The following is a 5,220-nucleotide window of genomic DNA, read 5'->3' as shown; positions in this document are numbered from 1 at the left end:
CGAGGCATGGTCCTGCGGTGAGGGCCTGCTGGGGTGCCCAAGGTGGGCACGCCCTCTTCGAACCTGTGCTAAGCCCATGGCGACCCCTCTGCCCTTAGGAGTGGCCAATGCACACTTGGCCTTTCCCCAGAACCGGTTTTATTTTACACCTGACTTCAAGTTGGTTCATATTTCTCTCGGTGACGATGTCTGAAGAATAATCAACTATGGGAATAATAGCACAAAGGAGCTTGAGTTTAAAGCTAAGCTGGTGCTGTACCACTGAACTACACCTGCAGTTATCTGACTTGCTTAGGAAACTACAGTCTGGAAAATGGCAGGATTTCGGGTGAGCCACAGAGACTAGCTGCATATGTGTGTTATGCTGCTCTCCTATACCAACATGGCTACTGGAATCCCTAGTAGTAAAATACTCAAAGCTCTCCAGGATAGACGATGGCTACATTGTCCTTCAGTTTAAGAAAAGTCCTGCTAAGATCCCCTACAAGGCCATTGCACATGCCACTGTGCTGTTATTGATTGGTGCCTTTCTTATTATCATAGGATCCCTCCTGTTGTCTGGCTACATCAGCAAAGGGGGGGCAGACTGGTCTGTTCCTGTCCTCATCATTGGCATTCTGTGGTGCCTGCCAGGATTTTACTACCTGTGCACTGCCTACTATACATGAAAGGCTACCGGGGTGACTCCTATGATGCCATTCCAGATTTTGATGACTAGCACCTCAGCCCCAAGAAGAATCCTGGTGGAGCTACACCCAGCTTTTACAATACTGAGTGGACACCATGGCTAGGAGCTGAGGAATTTTGCAATCTGTAGATGCTTAACAAATCAGTGACCTGATTTTATGGGTCTATCCCAAAAATCTTTCCTGAACTTACAATTCACTAATTAGGGCACATTCTTGTATTCATCTCCTGGCCCTGGCAAAACCTCAACAAGATTTTCCACATGAGTATGTACATGGAAGAACAGCATTGTTAATTTTCTCAAAAAGCAGGATGTGACTGTGTAGTGGAAAGCAGTAGTACAATTACCCTCTCTTAAACAGTCTTCACTATCAGTGTGTCTATAGCAAATGGAAATGCAGTATGTCTAATGATCTTAGTAACTATTCACTTTTAATTATTTCACAACCTCCCCCCCTTCTGTATATCTGTACCTTCATGCTCTATCGGAAACCTGAGTAAAATCAAACATCAGTGTGGGTCCTTCTGTAATATTTTTACTTGTTTTGTTATTGACAGCAACTAGGACTTTTTTTGTATCATAGAGTGAACTTTCAAAATACAAGCATTTTCTTTGACAACCACTCTTTGGCCAGCTCTGATCTACTTTTCCCTTAGGACTGCCAGCAAATTATCTGGTGAATCAAGTTGCTCTGCACGCTGTTTCCTCAAGGAAAATGTGGATAAACTTTTTAGGGTTTTTGACCCTGTTGCTAGCACCAGGGACACCAGTAACCCCTTGGTAAAGCTTGCAAGTTTTGGCCTAGCTCTTCAGAAGCCTCTGTTGCCTTAAGTTGATTCTGTTTCTTTCCTTTCAAAACAGAGATTCATATTAAAAAGTAATTAAAAGATCAAAATCACCACAAAAAACCCTCTAAATAAACAGAAAAACATTATCATCATGGATTGGGAGTGTCACCATAGTAAAAACATCAATCTTATTGAATCGATTAATACGTTTAATTTTTTTCTTTTTTGTATTTAGTACAGGGTCTACAGGGTCTCACTACACAGTTCAGACTGATAGTGATTCCTCCTGTTTTCAGCTTCCCAATTGCTGGGATTACAGGTATGGTCTATCATGCTCAGTCTCAGTCACTGTCTTGCCCATCTCCTGGGGGCAATGGGGATGAAACCCAGTCTCTATCCCCAAGACATGGCACAGACAGCAGATACCTTACTCAGCTGAGCTATCTGGCCAACACTATGAAGTCTAATTCTTATCAAAATCCCTGAAAGATTTTCAGTTGACATAGATAAGTTTATTACAAAATTTGTATGTAAAGTCACAAGTCCTATCGGAAATAATTTTGAAAAGGAAAGAGAAGGGCAAATAATCATTCTACTGCAATCAGAAGACAGTGGTTGTTACAGGAACAGACATAGATAAAGGAAACAACCCAAAGAACCTACAAACCTTCAACCAGCTTTAGGACACTAGGATAGGCAGGGTACTTTAGACTTGACATAAAAAGTAAACCCATAGAAAGAAGACGAGACTTCATGAAACTTAAAAGCTTTTCTTAGGAAAAGATCATGTGAAGAACAACGAAAGGTAAGGTACACTAATAGAATATATTAGCAAAAAGAATGTCAGAGAAAGAACTAATATGTAGCCTGTATAAAGAACTGTTAATACTCAGGAACTTAAAAAAATTCCACATAGTGACAAAACATGGGGACAGATAAAGAGAATATACAGGTGATTAATATGCACTTAAGGAACAGTTATTATTAGCCATTAGAAAAAAGGCAAATTGAAATCACAGAGACATCACTATAAGCCTTCTAGAATGACTAAAATGATAAAAGTAATGCTAGTGAAGAAGCATAGAACCTGGTAACTCATATGCTGCTGGTAAGGATGGAAAATGATACTATCAGGATAACATGTTGATAGTTTTATAAATATTAAATGTACAGCTCTCATATAAAACCTAGGAAGCATATCCTTGAGCATTTATTCTAAAGTAAAACAACCCTTATTTTCACACAAAAATTTGCACACAAATGGCCAGAGTAGTTTCATTTCCAACAGCCTCAAATGGCACCACACTGAAAACAACAGAGATAACCTTCTGTCAGTGGATGGATAAGCACACTGTGGTTAGTCTCAGAAATAAAAAGCAGCACACAAACTCAACAACCTGCTAACACTCAGGGCATTTCCTGGAATGAAAGAAAGCCACTCACAACTGGCTATATACCATATGATTTCATTTAGATAAAATTCCTGAAATGATAAAACTACAGAAATGGGGAGCAATAGCCATTGCCAGGGTCCATAGTTATGGGTAGAAGTGGCCATAAAAAGAAAGCAGCAACACTTCCCTTCCAGCTTATGAAACTGTTCTGAATTTTGACTCTACCAATGTGGAAGCTTGGCAGGATACATAAATACCCACATACTGTTCCTCTGTATTATTATTATATATTACTTGTGACAACAGCATATGGATATGCAGTTATCTCAACATTTTAGTTCAAAACAACTTTAGAAACAAACCCCAAAACACTGGGAAGACTACTGTTGCCTTAATAACTCAAGGTCAAGACAGGCAGGCAGTTCGATATATGGCTGTGACCTCATAGAGTATGGCCCTATGTGGAAAAGACAGCTGAACTAAGCAGGGTTGGGACACTGGTTAATGAAAGGAGAACTAAGGAAGTAAAGACACTGGAAACAATAAGAGACCAGATTAACATTCTTGGACACAGAAAACAGAAAAAGGTAAAAGGATAGATAATGGTAGAATACTGGATTTGACATGCATGTCACAATATGAATTCATACCTGTAGGCGTACATATAAAAGTGGGTAGACATAAGTGTGTGTATAAACCTGAATGCCCTACTTTGTCCTGTGAGAGGGAGTGGGAACCTTGACATGCCAGGACTAGGCAACTTGCACTCACACATCTCTGCTCTAAGTGACATTCACTAGAGTACCTCGTAGACACAGCTGCTCAGGGCCCAGGCAGGGGAAGAGCATGATGAGCAGGAAGGCCTGCTGTGCTGGAGTGAGGAGTGCAGGGTGTTGAGAGCATGGCAAAGGGCACAGAAGACATGCAGAAGGGCTCATACAGGCCTCTCAGTGAACAAGGGAAGCAGCAAAATACATGAGATTGTCTTCTGTTAAACAGAAAAGGACTCAACGCTGAACAAGAATCTGAGCAAATAAGTGAAAAAATTCCCCCTTAGAGCAGAATGCTACCTAATAAATGCAGAAGAAATGATGGAAGAACATTTCCAAGTAGCTGTTATTCCGAGAAATATAAATAAATGCTAAAAACACTGAGTCAGGATTCAATATAGAAGAATACACGTGGTCCGATGCAACTTTCTGTAATGTATTGACTGTGAAGAGAAAAAGAGTAACTTACAATGGGCAAATCTTAGGACATTATTTAGCTGATGTGATCAAACTATATTTTCCTTCTTTTTAAAAAAAAATTTATTGAGAAACAAACAGCAATGAGGCAGTTTCAAAACCAATTAGTAGGACAGTTTCAATAACTAATACATTGCACATGCTTGTCTTCGTAGTGATTATTCATAGCACAAGATGCAGACATGATATCCTGTCCAAACAGTATAAGAACAAATTCTTCTTCTCACTGAATTAAGAAAAAGTAGCTGTATATCTATCCTATCTATTTTGTATGTACGCAAACAAAATAGTCCTTCATTGGTATCCCCTTATTTTGTTTATTTTTGTCAGAGATGGGTATTCCATTGCCATTTAAAAATTGTAGGTGCATGAATTCAGCAAAATAATCCAATATAGTCCAGTAGTCCATAATAGTAGTGGGTTATCCATAGGACTTGCAATTTCAGAAGTTGTTGACTTGAGCCTTTTAGAGCTCAGCATATTAATATGGCTTTACTTTTCCTACCTTGTTTTTTTATACTTTTCTGCTGGATGGTAAGGACCAAGATAAAGCAAGACCTATATAAGAAGAAATGAAACTTTTGTATCTGACAAGGTCAGTCAAATCCTCTCAGGATTTACCCTGAAAACCTGTACCGCACAACCTGTTTTCAATGATGGGGAAAATTGACATCTTGTGCCATGTGGGGTGACACAGTGATAAAAGTAGAATGAATGCAGTGATGTTTCTACCAGAAACATCTAACTGAGGCACACACTGCAGAAGAAACAGCCTGAACACTTAGAAAAGGTCAAGGTCGGCAAGGGTAAGAAAGAACTAAGGAAAAGAAAAAGACTAGTGACCTTCAAAGAGACTGTAAAAATATTACAAGTATTCAGACAGCTGACAAAATAGGAGTGAAGGTTTTAGGGTGAATAGAAGATAGGACACTTTTTGTGTGCTTTTCTTACAACTTTTTCTGTAAGTTTGAAGTTATTTTAAAAACAAAAAGAAATAGCATCACAAAAAGCAGAAGGGATAGGTATTCTGACGGAGGAATATTTTTCAGCCTGTGAAATATTCTCACCAATTCAATCTGAAATGATTCTGTATACATCTATTA

The 5,220-nt window shown here is 39.1% G+C and overlaps 1 long non-coding RNA gene and 1 pseudogene across 1 annotated transcript in view; one reads left to right on the top strand and one right to left on the bottom strand.

Annotated features, from left to right (window-relative positions):
* Positions 1-5,220, bottom strand: part of LOC111814530 — a 25,565-nt gene that overhangs the window by 14,463 nt on the left and 5,882 nt on the right. The gene's annotated exons all lie outside the window — the stretch shown is intronic.
* Positions 362-718, top strand: LOC101566427 (annotated as a pseudogene).

The sequence above is a fragment of the Octodon degus genome, unplaced genomic scaffold (genome assembly GCF_000260255.1).
Source record: "Octodon degus isolate 3935 unplaced genomic scaffold, OctDeg1.0 scaffold00346, whole genome shotgun sequence".
Taxonomy (NCBI): domain Eukaryota; kingdom Metazoa; phylum Chordata; class Mammalia; order Rodentia; family Octodontidae; genus Octodon; species Octodon degus.
Note: the sequence above shows the minus strand (reverse complement) of the source record. Positions and strands in the feature narration are given on the sequence as shown.